Source organism: Bufo bufo, chromosome 1 (genome assembly GCF_905171765.1).
Source record: "Bufo bufo chromosome 1, aBufBuf1.1, whole genome shotgun sequence".
In the NCBI taxonomy this organism is placed as follows: Eukaryota; Metazoa; Chordata; class Amphibia; order Anura; family Bufonidae; genus Bufo; species Bufo bufo.
In genome coordinates this window covers 807,069,413-807,093,797 of record NC_053389.1, presented here as the reverse complement: position 1 = coordinate 807,093,797, position 24,385 = coordinate 807,069,413, and the positions used below count along the sequence as shown (strand labels likewise).

Below are 24,385 nucleotides of genomic sequence, written 5' to 3'. Positions count from 1 at the left end.
AGACAGCTGACAGCAGGACATACCTCAATCATTCCGGGACCACGGGACAGCCACCAAAATATGTGACAGTTCCGCAGGATTCGGGACAGTTGGGAGATATGCCTATATATAGTACAAGGCGGACATGGCGGGAAAGTGGTGATAAACCAGGACTCTCCCGCGGAATCGGGGATGGTTGGGATCTTCCAGCAAGACAATGCGACATGTCACACATCTAGAAATGTCTGACATTGGTTGGAAGAGCATGACCCAGACTTCTATGTACCACCCTGACCCCTAATTCCAAAGACTTGATCCCAATTGAACATATGCGGGACCTCCTCAATTTCCATGTTCGCTCTATGGATCCTCCTCCCTCCCCTTCCTCCAGCATCTGTGGGATGCAGTCAGCGTGGCTCCTGACACCTCTGACAACTACCAGGATCTTATTGCTGTCTGTGCTGCACGCGGCGGTTACTCTGGATATTAGCTGGTCAGCAGAATATTGGGAACAGACTGTGCACAGCAGCGCCGAGACTGGGATCCATGTGATACAGATTCCACCTTGGCCTTTGGTGTTGTTCAGAATGACCTAATGGAATCCCGTTTAGGTGTCCATACTATGGTCTCAAATACAGCCCCGTCCACAGGTCCAACGACCTGAGCTTCTAGCACTGTTGGTTCAGGTCATTAGACCCCCCTAGAGCTGGGATTTGTGGATATCTTACAGCCCCCTGAACGAGGCCTTACACTGAGACACATCACAGCAGCTGGAGGTTTCTAGTCTAGGTCAGTAAGCGTTATGTGTCATTCTATTGCCCCCTACTGGACGACTGGTGAATATCAGTTACACAAGGCAAATGCAGGTTGTAGATATCGGATCACTGGAAGCATGGAAGGAAATGGAAGAAGAGCAAGCAGCTGTCCGCCAAGGTCTTACTGCAAAGTGGGCGTCAACACAGAAAAGTACAAACTGATGTGAAGAAAGAGATGGTTATGGAAGGGGTGGGAATAGGGTTGCCACCTTTACTAACAAAAATACTGGCCAAGTTAAGCCACACCCCAAAGGGGGCGTGGTTGTGGGGGCGCGGACTAATACGGGTGTCAAGTCACTATGTCACAATGTGGCTCCCAGTATTAATAATGCCCCCATTACTGACCCCCAGTAATATAAATGCCTTCATTAGTGCCCCCCAGAATGTATAATGCCTGCCATTAGTGCCCTAAGAATTAATAATGTCACCATTAGAGCCCCCAGTAGTAGTAGTGCCCCCATTAGTGCCCCCAGAATTAATAATGCCCCCATTAGTGCCTCCCAGAATTAATAGTGCCCCCCAGTAATAGTTATGCCCCCTTTAGTGCCCCCCAGAATTAATATTGCCCCCATCAGTGCCCTCTAAATTAATAATGTCCCTATTGGTGCCCCCAGTAATAGTAATGGCCCCATTAGTGCCCCCAGTAATAGTAATGCCTCCATTAGTGCCCCCCAGATTTAATAATGCCCCTGTTAGTGCCCCACAGAATTAATAATGCCCCCATTTGTGATGCCCCCTTCTCTTCCCCCTTCGCTCCAGAGTGATGACGTCTCGCAGCTCCTGTCCTGAGCAAATAGAGGAGGTGAGTTATTTATTTTTTAATAAACAGAAATGGGGGGGGGGTGTAAATGCCGTACTAATACGCGCCCCACAATGGAAGTGCTTATTAGTAACAGTCCTTATAGGAAAATACCTGCAGAAAACTATTACTGGCAAAACACTGGCGTAGCCGGTGAGATGGTAACCCTAGGTGGGATTCAAATCCACCCCTCCAAAGAGACTGAATCCAGCACCTGAAACTGCTCAGCTACACTACTGGGAAGAGCAGAACTACAACCTGAGCTATTGGACTATGAGGAAAGCTAGCAATAATTTATATTTTATTTAAAAAAATAGAAAATTATTTATTAACATACTGCCACCTAGTGGCTAGTTTTCAATGTATGCAGAAATTCTTAAAAATATCAGACCACTATCCGGCGCTGCAGGCATAGAAATCAGTCCTTGAGGTAAGTAAGATTCTTTTTATTTTAGTCAACGCGTTTCAAAGGCAAAAGGCCCCCTTCGTCAGGACAATATACAGAATGAAGATACACTTGTAATCAGGTTATTTAAAACGCTGTTTTGGCGGGTTAAAAAGGGGGAGGTTCAGGGGGTGGGGTGGGCGTGTTTAGTATAATGGACCTGTTTGCCGATAACATCTATTGCCGCAGATCACTAGAAGATAAGTGCCCGACACTTACTGTGATGTGCAGATGGTCTGGTTGCATACAAGTTTCAATCATAGGTTTCACAATACACATAGTGATATATTTTGATACATTTGATACATTGTATGAACATATTTGCTGTTACTTATGATGATGTGTTCGGGGTTACAGCGGCGCTGCTGACTCCGCACTAGGTCAGCACCGCAGTGAACATTGCTCCTTCCTATAGAGCTGAGGGCATATCCTGCTCCCCGCTTTTACTACACAGCGGCTGGCCTGTCCGTTATTCTTGCGGGATCTCCCGGCTCCTCCTGCTGCCGTATCATTCAGCGCTGCCTGATCTCTCAGACCAGGACCCTCAACGTCCACAGATCGGTATGGTAGGGCGCTGGTCTTCATATTTGCTTAGTTCTCTATGTTAAATTTGTGTAGCTGCTCCTGGGATATATCAATTAGGGGGTTCTGAATCCTTGTTCCCAAGGGTTGACATGATTTGAGTATGTGTGGCAAATGGGGTATCTTCATTTCTTTATATATATATATATATATATATATATATATAAAACCGCCAGGTCATGAGGTGCACTTATCATCACAAGCCGGCCATTTATATAAGGTGCAGGGGTATAAATAATACAGTTTAAAACCCTTTATGACCAGCTGTGGTCTTTTTGGGGAAATGGGTAAATTCTATTCGATTTAAAAGAGTAAAAGAAACTCTTATACAGTACATGGTGTTTTATAAATTATAAAATATATATAGAATAAAAACAAAAACAAGAATAGAGACATCTGTTGGTATTACAATCATGGCTATCAGTATAGTCCCTGTAATTATAATGAGATGGATCGCAAGATCTCTAGCTGATCCCTTATTTGTGGATATGATGGATGTATTACAATAGGGCAGGGTTGTATGACGTACTTTCTGGTGCATATATATCACACATACGCTCACAGCACATGAAAATAACCTTTTACAAAAAGGATTGTCTTTTTGCCCTCAAAATCAGGTCGACTCTCTAGGCCTATTCATGGACATCCAGAAATTCAGGCGCAATCTAACGATTAAGAGACATTTTGATGTAGAGAAGAACAAACCACCCCCTCAAAAAACAAGAGAGACATTGGTTAGCAATAAGGATAAGGAGACCATAGGAAACAATGGAGAAATCCAACAAATGGAAACATACAACTATAAACATATAGAGGTCCGACCCAAATCAAATTTTTTCCCACTGTATAGTCAGGGACACTGTATCCCGACCTTTTTTGATCTTGTATCCACAGACCTGAAGAAACTGGCCAATGGAACAAAAACTAATAAAACATATACATCCAAAGGGAATTTAACACACCATGAACGCCGAGCATTAGATACACTAAAAAAGAATGATGAATTGATCATTCGACCTGCGGATAAGGGAGGGGGACTGGTCATACCGAATTATGATGACTATGAAAAAGAGGCACAAAACATTCTCAGTGACACCACCTACTATGAACCTATTCCATATGATCCATTTCCTGAAACTACAAAGAAACTAAATTCCCTTGTAAAAAATGCATATGAGAAAGGGTACATAAATAAAAAAGAACGTAATTTTCTGTCCCCCAAAACACCATGCACCCCATATTTTTTACCATTTACCCAAAATACACAAAAATATACAAAACCCACCCGGCAGACCTATCGTATCCAATACAAAATGCGCGACCAGTAATTTATCACAGTTTATGGATATATACTTACAACCATATGTAAAGAAATTACCAAGCTACTTGCACGATTCGAGCCAACTCATCCGAGAATTAAAACAAATAGAGTGGAAAGATACATATGGCCTACTTACCATGGATGTGACAGCCCTCTACTCCAATATCGCACACGACATAGGAATAGAATGTGTAAAAACAACACTAGAAAAAGATGATACGCTAACATCACCCCAAATAGAATTTCTTCTGGAGAGCCTACGCTTCATCCTCCAGAATAACTATTTCATATACCACAATACGGTCTACCATCAGCGCAAAGGAACCGCCATGGGGACGCGAGTAGCGCCGGCGTTCGCAAACCTATTTATGGGGGAATTTGAAGAAAAATTTATCACCAACCACCCAGATTGTCACAAACAGATCGTGTACTATAAAAGATATATCGATGACTTGTTCATTATCTGGGATGGGAATGAAGATATGGCAAAAATCTTCTGCAGCTCCCTCAATAACACCAACTGGGGAATTTCCTTCACTCCAAATTACAACAAAGTAGAATTTTTAGACATCATCATCTCATGCCGCAATAACCAACTAAGCACGAAAACATACTTCAAAACAGTGGACACTAACAGCTATATCCACTATTCCAGTCTCCATCACAAAAAGTGGCTTCAAAATATACCTTACAGCCAATGCAAAAGGATCAGACGCAACTGCACAAAAAATGAGGACTTTAAAACCCAGACCAAAATTCTTGAAAATAGGTTCCGTGATAAGGGCTACCCCAAAAAATTAGTTCAAGATGCCATAAAAAAGAGCAGCCTACAGTCACAAGAGGAATGCCTATCAATCACCACTAAACAACAGGATCCTATAGAAATAGTCCGGTTCATTACACAATACAATACATCCAATACACAGATACAAAAAATCCTGAGAAATCACTGGCATATCCTTCTACAAGATCCATATATAGCTAAATACCTACCCGCAATACCGAAAATTACATACAGACGAGCACCTACCATAAAAAATATATTAGCCCCAAGCAAACCCAAACAACATACCCAAATGATAGGGAAAGGCGAACCGAGCCGGGGAAAGGAAAAAGGGAGCTATAGGTGCGGAGCTAAGAATTGCCTGTGCTGTAAAATTATCACGCACAAACAAACCTCCTTTACCTCCATCTGCAATGGCACATCCTTTCCCATAAAACATCACCTCACTTGCCACTCCAACTACGTCATTTACCTTATTGAATGCGGATGCGGCCTGCAATATGTAGGCCGCACCACCCAAGCCCTCCACTGTCGGGTGAACCAACATAGGTACAATATCCGCAAACAGTATCTGAAACACGGGGTGTCCAGACGTTGCGCATCCACACCGGAAAAAGAAAAACACCAGATTAAAATTACCCCAATCGATTTCATACCGGAGAATCCTTTTAACCGCTTTGAAAGATTACAAAAAAGGGAAGTGTATTGGATGTACCAATTAGACACACTGAGCCCACGAGGCCTGAACGAAATCAATGAGACCATCCTATGATAAACAATATACATATAGAGGTCAAGGGCTAGCCAACACACATCAATTCGACTCACACGCCCAGACAGGCGCTTATATATGACTGTGTGCGCGTGTGTGTATCCCTACACACGTGTATACAGAGAGACATATATCTGGTTAACATCTCAAAGAACTAGGGCCAATAATATAATAATGGAAGCATGGTGAATATACACCACAACACCTATACAATACTTATATACGGACGCAGTCATGTATGCACCATTTATATGTATTTATTATCCATCCTATTATTATTATTATTTTTATTTTTATTATATATTTTTTATTATTATTATTATCATTATTAATTTCCCCATACTAGTCATTATCCTATTGACTTTTATATATATTGGACTACAAAATATATATATATATCGATATATGTCTGGTCCCTTTGAACGTATCCTGATATATATGCACCAGAAAGTACGTCATACAACCCTGCCCTATTGTAATACATCCATCATATCCACAAATAAGGGATCAGCTAGAGATCTTGCGATCCATCTCATTATAATTACAGGGACTATACTGATAGCCATGATTGTAATACCAACAGATGTCTCTATTCTTGTTTTTGTTTTTATTCTATATATATTTTATAATTTATAACACACCATGTACTGTATAAGAGTTTCTTTTACTCTTTTAAATCAAATAGAATTTACCCATTTCCCCAAAAAGACCACAGCTGGTCATAAAGGGTTTTAAACTGTATTATTTATACCCCTGCACCTTATATAAATGGCCGGCTTGTGATGATAAGTGCACCTCATGGCCTGGCGGTTTTATATATATATATAAAGAAATGAAGATACCCCATTTGCCACACATACTCAAATCATGTCAACCCTTGGGAACAAGGATTCAGAACCCCCTAATTGATATATCCCAGGAGCAGCTACACAAATTTAACATAGAGAACTAAGCAAATATGAAGACCAGCGCCCTACCATACCGATCTGTGGACGTTGAGGGTCCTGGTCTGAGAGATCAGGCAGCGCTGAATGATACGGCAGCAGGAGGAGCCGGGAGATCCCGCAAGAATAACGGACAGGCCAGCCGCTGTGTAGTAAAAGCGGGGAGCAGGATATGCCCTCAGCTCTATAGGAAGGAGCAATGTTCACTGCGGTGCTGACCTAGTGCGGAGTCAGCAGCGCCGCTGTAACCCCGAACACATCATCATAAGTAACAGCAAATATGTTCATACAATGTATCAAATGTATCAAAATATATCACTATGTGTATTGTGAAACCTATGATTGAAACTTGTATGCAACCAGACCATCTGCACATCACAGTAAGTGTCGGACACTTATCTTCTAGTGATCTGCGGCAATAGATGTTATCGGCAAACAGGTCCATTATACTAAACATGCCCACCCCACCCCCTGAACCTCCCCCTTTTTAACCCGCCAAAACAGCGTTTTAAATAACCTGATTACAAGTGTATCTTCATTCTGTATATTGTCCTGACGAAGGGGGCCTTTTGCCCTTGAAACGCGTTGACTAAAATAAAAAGAATCTTACTTACCTCAAGGACTGATTTCTATGCCTGCAGCGCCGGATAGTGGTCTGATATTTTTAAGAATTTCTGCATACCTATTTCCCTGGAACCTTTGGACAGGAAAAGACCCAGGCAGCAGCACGTCATCCCCTAATGCTGGTGGGGAAATATACCAGCTAAGGCACATCCAGCTGTTGTGACTATTCACAACGGAATCCGGTAAGCGCAATACGCACCATAATTTTATATTTTATATAAGGCGGTACCGCACATGAGGCGCTGTGTTTTTTGTCTTTTCCCCTTTCTAGTTTTCAATGTAAAAACTGATTTATTTTTTCCCCTTAAAGGAACATTCCACATAAACCTTACAGACTACAGGGCTTGAGGGGCAGTGCACGAAGAGAACCAGAGACAGACGTCAGACCGGTGTGTACAAGGGATAACAGATTGCTTCCTGAAGTGTTCCTCGAAATTCTTTTAAAGGATGTGTCCCATGATTAATGTAAAAAATTTAATCAGACATCATATAGTAGATGACAACCTCATTCTAACAAAGCCCTGCACCTCACATGGATCCAGAGATCTTCATATTCATTGCTCCAATTACTCTGCTAGCGTTATCTCAAGCTGGTAGCTTAGGGGGTGTGCACTTTTTTAAGGGGTGTGTCCTTTCTACTGCAGCTGGTGGCATTTGAAGGATAGAACTGAGCATGTGCGTCCATCTCAGTGAGCAGGACAAAGAATTTAGAAAAAGAACAAACAGCGGGTGGCGTTATACAGATGGATTTCAGTGTAAAGCTCAGTGGCCATAGTAAATTTTAATGACATTTAATTGCAAAAGTCTTCACATCCAGGGTCTGGTTTGGAAAATGTAGAACCTTTTACGTGGGACAATCTCTTTAAGAATTTGTCATCCTGCAATCACATGGTTGTGTCAGATCTGAACTGCTCTAAATGTTTTCTCAGAATCCAAAAACATTTCTGGCAGCGGTGGGATTTGAACCCACGCCTCCGAAGAGACTGGAGCCTTAATCCAGCGCCTTAGACCGCTCGGCCACGCTACCTGTGGAAAAACCTTTGTCAACACACTGTTCTGGATTTAACATCATTAAAACTTAAAAAACATTCAGCAGGGCAGGGATTTTGGAGCAGTTGTGGGAGGTTGTGATGTCAGAGCTAGACCCCGTTGTAATCTTCATCTTACACAACAAATTTCACCAGGATTATCAGAAATTCCAGAAACAGCGCCCCTTGTCTCCGCAGGCTGGACTTGGTATTGCAGCCTGAACTGAGCTGCCATACCAGACACAATCCATGCAAAGGAGGGGGCACTGTTCCCTTTTTCCTAATCCTGGATGTCCCCTTATAGGTGGGCTGTACCGGGAGGACAACACCTCAGAGCAGATCTCAGGCCTATTGTGACCAGTGAAAGAAGCCTCCTGCCTCATGGATGCTTTACCTACAGATCTAGGCCTCAGTCACACCACTGTATTTTGGGTCCGTGTCAAATCCTACATTTTTACAAATCGCACACGGACTCATTCAATGGACGTCAGCGGCCATCACTGTGCTATCCGCATCACAAATTACAGAACATCTCCAATTCTTGTTGGATAGACCACAAACCAGCAACGTCTGTGTGCACGAGGTTAGGGTCAAATCACCATTATTACCTATGTTCTTCCAGAAGCCCCAGACCCATCCAGGATTGCCCACTTCTGGGCGAAGATTAAAAAAGCCCCACCCATTTTCCACCCACAACATGACCACCGGGGCTGGCACTGCAATAGACAGGATGGGGCCTAACAAAGGTCTACGGTTCCCTAATGGGTAGAATCTATCAGTATTTATATGAAGTGGCTGGGTTTGGGTAGGCCCCCTGGACATCGTTGAGGTGTCCCTCCTTGTTGCTGATCTCCGTATGTCGTGGTGCACCCCACTAGGAAATGGGAGAATCAGGGTCTGAAGTAAACCAGTGTGCTTCTTTACTGGAGGAATTCAAGTGCGAAACAATACAGGCGGTGCACTGAGCTTCTCCAGTCTCCTTCCTGGTAGCAGAAGGCTCTGGGCTGAGGAAGGCCTGAGGTACTGTCCCCTCTCTCTCAAAAGGCTGGTACCCAGGCCAAAGGGCTGGTGAACCAGGATCTGTAGCAAAGTATCCCCATCTCAGCGTCTTCTTCTGGTTACTCATGCAGGCTGGAGTCTTTTCTACTAAACACTGGTTCATATCTGCAGACAACGAGGGGTTCTGACTGCTCTTCTTGTATACAGTTTCTAACTGAATAAGAACCTTCTAGTGGGGGGTGGGGTGGAGAAGCACAGCCTAAACAAAATCAATGTTGCAATTTGTCTGTCATATATAGAATTTCAATACAAGTCTATGGGAATGACTTACCAGTTTTTTGGGTGGGGGACTAAGCATAAAACAGTACATCTGCTTTATGGGACCAAACAAAAAGTAAAAGAAAATCTAAATAGAGTTTAAAAAATATATAAAAAACTCAATTTTTACAGAAAATATATATTTTTTAATTCAATGGGAAACTCTGCGAAAGCTCGGTCGACCATGACCTGAACAACATATATAAAGCTTAGAAACTAAATATGGAGGCACGCCCCCGCCACCGTCAGCCATTTTTTCTACTTCATGAGAAATAAATTACTGTGCAGCTAGAACTTTTCAGACTTAGGATTTGGTAGCCGGCGGGTAGAAGGTGCAGCACAGTTCACCATTAGCGATCCAACCGAAGCAAGATTCCTGAATGTCCAAACGAGCGCCACCGACCGGACCCAGGGAAGAGGAAAGTGCAGATTGTGCCGTAAGTATTTCACAAAATGAGTCTGTCCCCTGCGAGTAAGTGAATCACATGGATTGTTTGTGTCACCAAAGGGGGCGCCATCATCTTTCAGTCCTCATGATGTAAGCACCAGGGAGGAGTGAGCAGCGCGAGCGGCTCTCAGGATCCCTTATGGACCGGACTGCTGTCTACTGAACAGGAAATAGGGAAGAAACATGAACAGAACCACGACGAGCAGGAACAGACACGCAGCCAGGACACGCTCCCACACAGCATGAGAGTGATCATTCCCTGCAAGAGAAGACATCATTGTAAATGTGACTGTGCAATGCCTAGACCTACCAGTTCAAACAAGAAACTAAGATATATCTCAGCCGGCAGTATCACACAGGATAGGATTAGATACACAGTACAGCAGGCAGTATCACACATCATAGAATTAGATACAAAGTCCAGCAGGCAGTATCAGACATCATTAGATTAGATACACAGTCCAGCAGGCAGTATCAAACATCATTGGATGAGATACACGGCTCAGCAGACAGTATCATACATCATAGCATTAGATACATGATTTAGCAGACAGTTTCACACATTATAGGATTAGATACATGGCTCAGCAGACAGTATCACACAGGATAGGATTAGATACACAGTCCAGCAGACAGTATCACACATCATAGGATTAGATACACAGTCCAGCAGGCAGTATCACACGTGATAAGCGAGGAAAACCACCTTGTCCATGCAGACCCAGGAAGTAGCTGGTCCCCGGCTCAGTAGATGACACTCCTGTGTAGACACCTGACAGGCTGTGCAGCTGTCGTCTGGTGTCTTTCTGTTTCCTAGAAATCGAGTGTGGTGAAGCTCATATACAGTCCTGTTATAACTTTCCTACAGCTGGCTCGTTGGTCTAGGGGTATGATTCTCGCTTTGGGTGCGAGAGGTCCCGGGTTCAAATCCCGGACGAGCCCTAGTTTTCTTTATACTGACAGAGATTCTATTAATATCTTGCAGCATTGTGCCGCTAATAGATATATATATACTGGTATACTGGTCAAACCCTTATATGTGGTAAATTATATTCATGAACGTAGCGGGTGGTATTATAGCAGTTATACTTTTGTACATAGGAGCAGTATTATAGTAGTTATATTCTTGTATATAGGAGCAGAATTATAGTAGTTATATTCTTGTACATAGGAGCAGTATTATAGTAGTTATATTCTTGTACATAGGGGGCAGTATTATAGTAGTTATATTCTTGTACATAGGAGCAGTATTATAGTAGTTATATTCTTGTACATAAGAGCAGTATTATAGTAGTTATATTCTTGTACATAGGAGCAGTATTATAGTGTAACGGTCACGTACACACACACACAGGGGAAAGGATAGTGACCACTGCGCTCCACCCTCACCCCTGGCCCTGCCTACTTGCCTCACGAGTCCTGATGACAGGGGTCAACTGGACGGCAGACCCTAACTTAGTATACGTGCGGGAAGGACAGACAAGACAAATAACGGATAGTGAACGGACCGGGCCAAAACCAAGAGGACAACGCAGTACAGAGGGATAAGCAAAGAATAGTCAGGTGGAAGCCGAGGTCAATATACCAGGAAGGATGCGCAGTACAGGAAGAGCAGGCAGAGGATCGTCAGGGGACAGGATCAGGTAAGTACACAGGTATCCAACAACTGCCAGGAACCTAAATTAACAGGCAATCTGTGGCCAGCAGGCTGCCTGTATTTATAGTGGGGAGTGAGGGTCATGTGACGTGGCCAGCGTCACATGACCGACAGACCGACCAGTCGAGCACCGAGTGATCAGCTCGGCGCTCAAGGCAGACTTAGGAGCAAGGAGCCACCCAGCTAGTAAAGCCGCCCTGGGAACAAGGTCAAACACAGATCCTCATTCCCAAAGCTAAGCAACAGGTCTGCGGCGAATGGGGGACCGAGTGTGCCTTCGGCACCCCGTTACATATAGCAGTTATATTCTTGTACATAGGAGCAGTATTATAGTAGTTATATTCTTGTACATAGGAGCAGGATTATAGTAGTTATATTCTTGTACATAGGAGCAGTATTATAGTAGTTATATTCTTGTACATAGGAGCAGTATTATAGTAGTTATATTTGTCTACATATGAGCAGTATTATAGTAGTTATATTCTTATAAATAGGAGCAGTATTATAGCAGTTATATTCTTGTACATAGGAGGCAGTATTATAGTAGTTATATTCTTGTACATAGGAGCAGTATTATAGTAGTTATATTCTTGTACATAGGAGGCAGTATTATAGTAGTTATATTCTTGTACATAGGAGCAGTATTATAGTCGTTATATTCTTGTACATAGGAGCAGTATTATAGTAGATATATTCTTGTACATAGGAGGCAGTAATATAGTAGATATATTCTTGTACATAGGGGGCAGTATTATAGTAGTTATATTCTTGTACATAGGAGCAGTATTATAGTAGTTATATTTGTCTACATATGAGCAGTATTATAGTAGTTATATTCTTATAAATAGGAGCGGTATTATAGTAGTTATATTCTTGTACATAGGAGCGGTATTATAGTAGTTATATTCTTGCACATAGGAGCAGTATTATAGTAGTTAGATTCTTGTACATAGGAGGCAGTATTATAGTAGATATATTCTTGTACATAGGGGGCAGTATTATAGTAGTTATATTCTTGTACATAGGAGCAGTATTATAGTAGTTATATTCTTGTACATAGGAGCAGTATTATAGTAGTTATATTCTTGTTTATAGAAAGCAGTATTATTGTAGTTATATTATTGTACATAGGTGCAGTATTATAGTAGTAATATTCTTGTTTACAGTGATGGCCAGTTCGTATTGTTCACCCGCGAACATATGCGGGCTGCCATATTTTTTTAAAAGTCTGGCGAGGCACAGGTAAGCCCTTACCTGTGCCTGTGCGCGAGCCGGTCTGAAAACAAGCGTGGTCAGCGGGAGCAGGCAGTTCCGAGAACAGCCACCGGGGCCTTCATCGGGCTGTTCTCGGAACTGCCTGCTCCCGGTGACCGCATTTGTTTTCAGACCGGCTCGCGGCACAGGTAAAGGCTTACCTGTGCCTCGCCGGACTTGTTAAAAAAGATGGCAGCCTGCATATGTTTGCGGGCGAACAATGCAAACTGGCAATCACTGCTTGTTTATAGGAAGCAGTATTATAGTAGTTATATTCTTGTACATAGGAGCAGTATTATAGCAGTTATATTCTTGTACATAGGAGTATTAATATAGTAGTTATATTCTTGTACATAGGAGCAGTATTATAGTAGTTAAATTTGTGTACATATGAGCAGTATTATAGTAGTTATATTCTTGTAAATAGGAGTAGTATTATTGTAGTTATATTCTTGTACATAGGAGCAGTATTATAGTAGTTATATTCTTGTACATAGGAGTATTAATATAGTAGTTATATTCTTGTACATAGGAGCAGTATTATAGTAGTTATATTTGTGTACATATGAGCAGTATTATAGTAGTTATATTCTTGTAAATAGGAGTAGTATTATTGTAGTTAAATTCTTGTACATAGGAGCAGTATTATAGTAGTTATATTCTTGTACATAGGAGTATTAATATAGTAGTTATATTCTTGTACATAGGAGCAGTATTATAGTAGTTATATTTGTGTACATATGAGCAGTATTATAGTAGTTATATTCTTGTAAATAGGAGTAGTATTATTGTAGTTATATTCTTGTACATGGGAGCAGTATTATAGTAGTTATATTCTTGTACATAGGAGCAGTATTATAGTAGTTATATTCTTGTACATAGGAGCAGTATTATAGTAGTTATATTCTTGTACATTGGAGAAATATTATAGCAGTTATATTCTTAGATATAAGAGGCAATATTATAGTGGTTATATTCTTGTACATAGGTTGCAGTATTATAGTAGTTATACTCTTGTACATAAGGGCAGTATTATAGTAGTTATATTCTTGTATATAGGAGCAGTATTATAGTAGTTATATTCTTGTACATATGAGGCAGTATTATAGTAGTTATATTCTTGTATATAGAAGCAGTATTATAGCAGTTATATTCTTGTACATATGAGCAGTATTATAGTAGTTATATTCTTGTACATATAAGCAGTTTAAAGTAGTTATATTCTTGTACATAGGAGCAGTATTATAGTAGTTATATTCTTGTATATAGGAGGCAGTATTATAGCAGTTATATTCTTGTACATATGAGCAGTATTATAGTAGTTATATTCTTGTACATATAAGCAGTTTAAAGTAGTTATATTCTTGTACATAGGAGCAGTATTATAGTAGATATATTCTTGTACATAGGAGGCAGTATTATAGTAGATATATTCTTGTACATAGGGGGCAGTATTATAGTAGTTATATTCTTGTACATAGGAGCAGTATTATAGTAGTTATATTTGTCTACATATGAGCAGTATTATAGTAGTTATATTCTTATAAATAGGAGCGGTATTATAGTAGTTATATTCTTGCACATAGGAGCAGTATTATGGTAGTTATATTCTTGTACATAGGAGGCAGTATTATAGTAGATATATTCTTGTACATAGGGGGCAGTATTAAAGTAGTTATATTCTTGTACATAGGAGCAGTATTATAGTAGTTATATTCTTGTACATAGGAGCAGTATTATAGTAGTTATATTCTTGTTTATAGGAAGCAGTATTTATGTAGTTATATTCTTGTACATAGGAGCAGTATTATAGTAGTAATATTCTTGTTTACAGTGATGGCCAGTTCGCATTGTTCACCCGCGAACATATGCGGGCTGCCATATTTTTTTAAAAGTCTGGCGAGGCACAGGTAAGCCCTTACCTGTGCCTGTGCGCGAGCCGGTCTGAAAACAAGCGTGGTCAGCGGGAGCAGGCAGTTCCGAGAACAGCCACCGGGGGCCTTCATCGGGCTGTTCTCGGAACTGCCTGCTCCCGGTGACCGCATTTGTTTTCAGACCGGCTCGTGGCACAGGTAAAGGCTTACCTGTGCCTCGCCGGACTTGTTAAAAAAGATGGCAGCCTGCATATGTTTGCGGGCGAACAATGCAAACTGGCAATCACTGCTTGTTTATAGGAAGCAGTATTATAGTAGTTATATTCTTGTACATAGGAGCAGTATTATAGCAGTTATATTCTTGTACATAGGAGTATTAATATAGTAGTTATATTCTTGTACATAGGAGCAGTATTATAGCAGTTATATTCTTGTACATAGGAGGCAGTATTATAGTAGTTATATTCTTGTACATAGGAGCAGTATTATAGTAGTTATATTCTTGTACATAGGAGCAGTATTATAGTAGTTATATTTGTGTACATATGAGCAGTATTATAGTAGTTATATTCTTGTAAATAGGAGTAGTATTATAGTAGTTATATTCTTGTACATAGGAGCAGTATTATAGTAGTTATATCTTTGTACATAGGAGCAGTATTATAGCAGTTATATTCCTGTACATATGAGCAGTATAAAAGTAGTTATATTCTTGTACATAGGAGCAGTATTATAGTAGTTATATTCTTGTACATAGGAGGCAGTATTATAGCAGTTATATTCCTGTACATATGAGCAGTGTTATAGTAGTTATTTTCTTGTAAATAGGAGTAGTATTATTGTAGTTATATTTGTGTACATATGAGCAGTATTATAGCAGTTATAATCTTGCACATAGGAATATATACAAGAATATAACTACTATAATACTGCCCCTATGTACAAGAATATAACTACTATAATAATGCCTACTATGTATAAGAATTTACCTACTATAATACTGCTCTTATGTACTACAATATAACTATTATAATACTATTCCTATGTGCAAGAATATAACTGCTATAATACTGCTCATATGTACACAAATATAACTACTATAATACTGCTCCTATGTACAACAATATAACTACTATAATTCTGCTCCTATGTACATGACTATAACTACTATAATACTTCTCCTATGTACAGGAATATAACTACTATTAGGAATCGTTTGATGAGTGGGTCCCGAGAATAGGGCCTGTTGAGACACGCCGAAATGGCAGCAATTTGGGCCTTCAAAGTAGATAGAGCAAGGCCTCTGTCAAGACCGTCTTGCAAGAATTGAAGTAACGCAGAGAGGGGCGGATCTGCAAACGCCACCTGGTTCGAAGCACACCATGACGAGAAGATTCTCATGATCCTGGAGTACACTTTCTTGGTTGATTCTGCTCTTGAATGCGATAATGTTCTCAGGACCGACTCAGAAAGCCCTTCTATTCTGGGAAGTGACTGATTAAACTCCAGGCTGTCAGGTTGAACCTGTGCAGATCTGGGCAGAGGTGAGTGTCCCACGACTTTAGGATCTGCTGTGGGGGGAGCCTCCAATAATGTCCCCGACTCTCATCTGAATGAGCTGGGTAAACCAGGATCTCTTGGGCCAAAACGGTATGATGGCTATCACTGAGGCCTGATCCTGACGGATTTTCATCAATACCCTCAGTATCATGGAAAAGGGAGGGAAGATGTAAGCCAGCCTGAACCTCCACGGTATCGACAAAGCATCTATCGCCATGGGGTTGTGCTCGCTGTAAAGGGAGCAGAACCTCTCCACCTTGGCGTTGAACCTTGTTGCCATGAGATCCGCTTCTGGCAAACCCCACCTGAGGACTATCTGCCTGAATATCTCCGGATGTAGGGACCATTCCATCGTCGGCAGACCGCGACTCAGGCGATCCGCGATTATATTGCAGGAACCCCGAATGTGGGTGGCAGACAGGTGGGAAAGGTTCGACTCTGCCCACCGAAGAATTACCCCGATCTCCGAAAGGAGGGGTAGAGATCTTGTGCCTCCCTGCTTTTTGATGTAGAGGACTGCAGTCATGTTGTCTGACTGTACTTTCACTGCCATTGCCCCGAATTCGGGGGGCGAAGTGAAGGAGGGCTAGCCGGATAGCTCAAAATCTCACGGAGATTGGAAGAAAGTAGTCGCTCCTGAGGAGACCAAGTCCCCTGTACTGGAAAGAGGAATTGTCTAGGTGAGCGCCCCAGCCTACTTGGGACGCGTCCGTTGTCAATATAATCCAGGATGGCTGGGTAAAAGACTTTCCCCCGGGGAGATGAAACCACCATCTCAGGGAGGTTCGAGTCTGACGAGACAGGGAGCATAGGGAATTTCAGCCCGGCAGGGCTGCCATCCCATTTGGCAAGGACCTCCGATTGTAGAGGGCGGAGGTGCCACAAAGCCCAAGGGACTGCATCCGCAGACGCTGACATGAGCCCCAACGTCTTCATGAGAGTCCGAATGGGAACTCGACGAGGAACCGAAAGGAACCTTGCCAGGTCTAGAATCCGAGCTCTTCTTTCTGGAGTCAACTGGAGGGACATCCCAACGGAGTCGACTATGAAACCTAGATAGGTTACCGAAGTCGACGGGCTCACGTTCGACTTCTACCAGTTGATGATACATCCTAGGCGGAGCAGAAAGGAGATGGCTAAATGAAGATGGTGGGTAAGGACTGGAACCGAAGAGGCTTTTAGGAGTCAATTGTCCAGATAAGGAATTATGGTCAGCCCTTGAAGCCTCAAAGCTGCCACCACCGAAACCACCACCTTGGTGAAAGTGATAGGAGCAGAGGAAATCCCGAAAGGTAAAGCGACGAACTGAAGGTGCCTGAGGACCCCCGAGACCTGGACCGCAATCCTGAGATACCTTCGGGAAGCAGGATGGATGGGGATATGAATATATGCATCCTTGAGGTCCAGGGTAGCCATCACGTCTCCCGAGTTGAGAACGTGGATCACTGACCTGATAGTTTCCATGCAAAACTTTGTCTTCCTTATAAATCGATTGAAAAATCTCAAATCGATGATCATCAGGAGATCTCCGGATTTTTTGGAAACTAGAAAAAACGGAGAATAGATCCCTAAGCCCCGCTCTTCTGCCGGAACCTCCTCCAGAGCGCCCTTGAGGATGTAGTCCTGGACGTAAGCCTCCAGAATCGCCTGTTTGGCGGGTAGTAAGCGCTGATTGATGACAAATCTGTTTGGGGGAGGCGATTTGAGATTTATTAGGTAGCCCTCGGATATGACCTTTAGGACCCAAGGGTCCGGAATTTTCTGGGCCAAAATTTCCTTGAACGACGCCCCCCGACAGGTACAAGGGGACAAGGTACCTGAAAATATTCCGGAAGGATGGCAGGAGTAGCGGGTAATATCCAAGAGCCTCTGAGAGGCCCATAGTCAGGAGGGCTTAGCCTCCCTAGCTCCTCTGCGAGGGCGCTTTGAATTTCTTCGCTGTGCCCCCCAGTCTCTACGCGCTCTGGCTTGTTGGCCCGACCTACCACAATGATCCTGTCTGCCCCGTCCCCGAAAGGGCTGCTAGGGAAGACTTTTCCCTTTCTTATCAGAGAGGCCCTCTGTCACAGCCACTATCTCTGGCTGTGACCTTCCATCCTGGCTCGTTTGGCGCTCCTCGCTGAAGTTTCTGTGTGTTCTTTGTGATTCTTTATGGGTTAACTCCCCTGTGTTCCTATCTGGAGTTAATCCTCTCTGTCTGCTCCATGGGTGTGGCCTCTCTGCTGCACCTATGGAACCTGTATATAAGGCTGAGGTTTCCTCAGTTCTGGGTCAGCTCTCCTGGTGTGTGTTGTCTTGTCCTGCTCCTAGTTTGTACTCACTCTCCCATGCTGCTGACCCATGGGATCCGTGTCTGTCTGTGCTCTTTGGGTTTCCTACTGGTTCATTGCCGTCTTTTTTCCTGTGTTTCTGTTATCTGTTTTGCCAGTTATGTTTGAGTCACCTTGTGTGTATCCATATGTCTCTGTTCAGCAAGCCCTTGCTGCAGCGTGCCTTGCTGCAGAGTGCTATGGGCAAGGCCACGCAGTATACCACTGGTGGAGATAGTCCTTCTCTGCTCATTGCCACTCCTGTTCCCTTGCGTGAACTCCTGCTTGTGTTTTTAGTTGCCTGCTTGTATTTGCCTGTTTATTATGTTTGCCTATGTACCGTCGGTACCTTCTGGAACCTGTTGTCCGTTTGCTCCTGTTGTCACTGTCTAGTTCACACTCCAGAGTGGACCCTGGCAACTCCCTGCGGCAAAGCCTAGGCATACCATCTGGGGCCCTAGTGAATACCAGGAGTTGCTTAGTCACGCCCCTCTGGAGTACTACTAGACAGTGGCGCAGTGGGGGGTTTTCTCCCACTGTGCGGATGGTACATAGAGCTCTCAATTTCCCTGTGTTTCCCTCCTTGGATTCTATTTGTGCAATAAACTCTGTTGTGACTGTACCGTATTGCTGTATGTTTTTGATTGACGACGCAGAGGTCTCTCCTGGGACCTGCAACTCATGACACCCTCCATAATCTTGTCTAATTCTGAGCCGAACAAGCGGTCTGGCTCAAAGGGGAGACTGCACAAATTATATTTTAAAGTGTTATCCGCGACCCATGGTTTAAGCCATAAGGGCCTGCGGGCTGCAGAAACTAGGGCCATGGACTTGGCTGCTAATTTCAGTTGTAACTGTGCAGTGTCGCACAGAAAGTCTGTCGCTAAATTGACGGTTTTAAATGCGGCCAGGATGTCATCTCTAGAAAGTCTCTGGTCAACATCCGTCTGAATTTGATTCAGACGGGAACGGAGGAAGGATGAAACTTCGGTGGCCGCGATAGCGGTAGACGCGGAGGCTGCAGCTGCAGAGTAGCCTCTTCTTAATGTGCACTCTGCCCTCCTATCAAGGGGGTCTTGCAGACTAGACCCATTGCCTGCTGGGACCAGAGTACGTTTGGACAATTTGGCAATAGCCATGTCCGCCTTGGGAACGGAACCCCACGATTCCACCAAGTAGTTAGCCATGGGAAACATGGTCCTGAATTTCTTAGTCAGGACCGGACCCTTCTCAGGCTTCTTCCATTCTATCCGCATAACGGAAAGAAGGGTCTCATCCACCTTAAAGACACGCTGTGCCCGACCGGCGGGATCGGAGGACTCCCCAGGGTCAACATCATTGTCCCCCGACCTGATGGACTTTAACAATTTCTGTGTCTTTTCTGGAGGGAAAAAACATGATGTTAACTCCTCTTCATCTGAAGAGGAAGAAAGCAAGGAAATTGCAGCGGGTCTCTCAACGGGCGCGGAGGTATCCATAGGAGCCTGAATAGGAGCAGAAATCCTCTCATCCAGAAGGATAACCACGCCTTTGATGGATTCATCCACATATCCCTTGACCCACTGGTACATTTCTTGCATGGTGGGTTCCATGGCCGACTGGGATCTACGGCAACCCTTGCATCTTGAAAAAGGACAATTGTCGACCAGAAGCGTGCTGCAGTCAAAACAGGCCAGGTGTTTCCTTTTTGAGACCGATTTACGGGTCTCCGGGTCTTTAGGTGAAGTCATCGATTGCAAAAAAACAGAGAATTAGTAAATTCTGACAAGGGAAACGACATCAAAGAAAAGGAACGTAGGCAGAAGCCCACCGAGCGACGTAGCAGGAAGAACCAAAAAAATGGATTTCAGCAAAACGAAGTACTGAGTACTACTGGGCTCTGGGAGCTAGCTAACAATAAGCGTGTGCTGCCAGAGAAAGACTAAGAGCAAAGAGGCTCCTTAAATAGGCGGAGCTCCGCCCATGGGTGGAGATCCTGCCCCCAGGCGGATCTAAGATCTAGATCCTAAAATGTAAAGATTATACATCCTATGTTAAATATGCCATTAGGCTAGTACCCTTCCCCCCCAAAGCGGCTAGAATAGCTACAAAATACAGGCAGGGAAATAGATTCTCGGCGGCAGCCGAGAACCGGAAGTGACGCCGGAGAGGCTGACGTCACTTCCGGTGATGGCAGCGCCCACCGCAGAGACCGGAGCGCCGCACTATCCAAGGAAACCTGCTGAAAAAAAGGGAGGGAAGGTAAGCAAGAACAGGAGCCCCGGATAGTAAAATAAGAGGGGCTAAACACTGAAAGAAAAAACAAAAATGAAAAAAATCTTCCCCCAAAGTAAGGAGGGGGAACCGCCAGTCCACTTGTCCGGAGGACAGAAAAGAACACAGTGGGCTGGGGGGTGTCCCCTCCTTTTGTAGGGGTGTAAATCTTTATTATTGTTTTTTTGGGCTCATTAAAATTCTGCCGTCCTACCAGTCCATGGGGGGTAGTTGACCCCATCTGTGCTGCTGGTGGGACTTAAGGGAATATAGTAGTTATACACCCAGAAGTGAGGGCTCACACACGTCTGTATCTTGGGACCCATTAATTTTAATGCGCCTGCAAAAAACGTGGAAGGACATGGGTGTCCGTGCACCCATTATCTGATATGGGATTGAGGTGTATAATGAATGGAACAATGTTATATAACTGATCTATCGGCTGAACTTCAGGGACTTGAGTGTTTTACTATGTGTTACTATGTGACTATTACACAAGACTAGAAATTCACGGCTACAGCTGAGCAGTGACACGTAAGGTGAGAAATGCTGGGAAGGTCCATGAAGCTCAGCATACAGGATATTTCTGCATAGTAACTGTTTACTTAAAGGGAACCTGTCATCAACTCTATGCTGCCCATACTAACAGCAGAATAAAGTAGAGACAGGTGAGTTGATTTCAGCGGTCTGTCATTTAAAAGTTAAATGTAATTGGTTGTCGAGAACCAACATCACAATAATTGCAGACTGGGCCTGGAAGAGAGTCACAGCCACCTGAGAAGAGTCCTGGTTATTCATAAATTCCTGCTCTCCTGCCCACCTGCTGATGACTGACAGTCTTCTACCTAGTTTTCTCTCTTTCTATCTAGGAGAAAACTGCCAATAGTCAGCGGATGGGCGGGGAGAGCAGGAGATAGGAATAACCAGGACTTTTCTCAAGATTTGACTCTTTTCCAGGCCTGGGCTGCAATGGTTATGATGCTGGTTCTCGGCAACCACTTACTTTTAGCTCATAAATGAAACATCACTGAGATCAGCATTTCTGTCACTATTTTATGCTGCTCTCAGAGAGGTCAACGTAATGTTGATGACAGGTTCCCTTTAAAGGGACGATGTTACGTGTTAGTATATAACATACTGTTTTCCACCCATCATAAATCTTCCAACCTCATCTCCATGCCAAGTGGTGCACCTGCACTTAGCCTCCTGAAAGTGGCGCTAATTTCCATTGTGGCTTCATCCCCTGGGTGCAGATACCATTGTAAATTGCCGTGGGTCTCCCCTCTGCCTTTCTCCCACCAGATTTTGTAGTGAACTAGGGGTAAGGGGGGCATGGATATTACGGTTCTGCCGAGAATGTGTCCATGGCGTATATGGACTATCAGGAGGTTTGGTGCTTGCTAATATTGAAGGACCAGACATACAAGGTCACATGGCCAGAGGTCCTCACCCCAGAGAACAGAGATGAAGCGAGTGAAGGGGTCTCATCTGGGGTCTGTTTTCCTTTTTGGGGTCTGTATTTGTGTAGAGGGGCTGATGAAGGGTCTGTATTCAGGGGTCTGCACTATTTGGGGATCATTTAGGGGGTTTCGTGCTTATGTCGCTCATTGTGCACATTTTTTTGTATAATGAAAATTTTTGTTAAACTTTTTATTAAACGTTTGTGAATAGACCGCGCTCTGCTCGTCGGTTCTCCCCAATCGTCAGTCCTTTTACTCCACCCTCAGGGAAGTTTAGTGGAAGGCTATATGATATCGCAGAAATGATAACATCGAAAAACACGACGCCCTGGACCTTACCTGTCACAATGTAACGACATTTACGACAGTGTCAGGTTAACAAAAGTGACAACTTATCCTCAGGACAGGCTACCGCCATCTGACTGACACAGGTCTGACACCCCGCACCCCCAAATCCGGTTTGTTTGCTCGAACGCTGGAACTAAACAGCGCCATCCTTTTTGTAGTGGATGGAGCTGGTACTGCAGGGCTGCTCCCATTGAAGTGAATAGTAACCAGCTCCATCCACTACACAGTGGTCGGGACCAGAGCTACCCCCAAACAGCCGACCGGCAGAGATGCAGGGTGTCGGACCCCCACCGATCAGATAGGTCATTTTTAAGGTGTTCTGTAGAAATAAAGCACAATTACTACTTAATCTTCTCAAACTTTAAAGCTCGGCCACTCTCTAAGAAAGAAACTGTTTTGTATTGATTCCTCACGGATTTTAAGACCCCTGCTTACTGTCAATGAGACTGAAAACCTGCCCTCAAATAGAGAGAAGCGCCCTGCATCAGAGCCCTCCATGGCGGCTGTGGGAGCAGAACACAGAATCAGTCTTGGCGTGTGAAACAGAATGTCCGCATTCACTGACTGCAAGCAGAGATCTTGCAAATGGTGAGGAATCGACGCATAACATACATTAGAAAGCTGCAGAACTTTCCATTACGGAAAAAGTCACCCAGAGGAGTCTTCTGTCTCCACACCCGGTGGATGTGCAGTGACAGTCAGAGACTGCAGTAAGTACAGAGACAGTCAGGGGTCTTCTTACCTTCTAGCACCGTCACCAGGTACAAGGGCCTGGGATATGTGGATATCTTACAGCCCCCTGAACGAGGCCTTACACTGAGACACATCACAGCAGCTGGAGGTTTCTAGTCTAGGTCAGTGAGCGTTATGTGTCATTCTATTGCCCCCTACTGGACGACTGGTGAATATCAGTTACACAAGGCAAATGCAGGTTGTAGATATCGGATCACTGGAAGCATGGAAGGAAATGGAAGAAGAGCAAGCAGCTGTCCGCCAAGGTCTTACTGCAAAGTGGGCGTCAACACAGAAAAGTACAAACTGATGAGAGAAAGAGATAGTTATGGAAGGGGAGGGATTAGGGTTGCCAACTTTCCCAACAAAAATACTGGCCAAGTTAAGCCACACCCCAAAGGGGGCGTGGCTGTGGGGGGCGTGGACTATAACAGGTGTCAAGTCACTATGTCACAATGTGGCTCCCAGTATTAATAATGCCCCCATTACTGACACCCAGTAATATAAATGCCTTCATTAGTGCCCCCCAGAATGTATAATGCCCCCATTAGTGCCCCCAGAATTAATAATGTCACCATTAGCATCCCTCAGAATTAATAATGCCCCATTAGTACCCCCAGTAATAGTAATGCCTCCATTAGGGCCCCCAGAATTAATAATACCCCTATTAGTGCCCCCAGTAGTAGTAATGCTCCCATTAGCGCCCCTCAGAATTAAAAATTCCCCTATTAGTGCCCCTCATAATTAATGATGCCCCCATTAGTGCCTCCCAGTATTAATAGTGCCCCCCAGTAATAATAATGCCTCCATTAGTGCCCCACAGTATTAATAGTGCCCCCCAGTAATAGTAATGCCCCCATTATTGCCCTCGGTAATAATAATGCCTCCATTAGTGCTCCCTAGAATTAATAATGCCCCCATTTGTGATGCCCCCTTCTCTTCCCCCTTCGCTCCAGAGTGATGACGTCTCGCAGCTCCTGTCCTGAGCAAAAAGAGGAGGTGAGTTATTTATTTTTTAATAAACAGAAATGGGGGGGGGGGGTGTAAATGCCGTACTAATAAGCGCCCCACAATGGAAGT

At 43.6% G+C, this 24,385-nt stretch overlaps 1 protein-coding gene and 2 non-coding genes across 3 annotated transcripts in view; 1 reads left to right on the top strand and 2 right to left on the bottom strand.

Moving 5' to 3' along the window:
* Positions 1-8,010: 8,010 nt before the first annotated feature.
* On the bottom strand, positions 8,011-8,092 carry TRNAL-AAG. Its single transcript has one exon. It is a non-coding gene; the product is annotated as a tRNA-Leu (tRNA).
* Positions 8,093-9,578: 1,486 nt separating this feature from the next.
* LOC120986551 (CD276 antigen-like) overlaps positions 9,579-24,385 on the bottom strand; it is a 61,368-nt gene continuing 46,561 nt past the window's right edge. The window contains exon 4 of the mRNA XM_040415188.1: positions 9,579-9,948. The gene's annotated coding sequence lies outside the window, so the exon portion shown is untranslated. The remainder of the gene's footprint in view (positions 9,949-24,385) is intronic.
* On the top strand, positions 10,729-10,800 carry TRNAP-UGG. The gene has a single exon. It is a non-coding gene; the product is annotated as a tRNA-Pro (tRNA).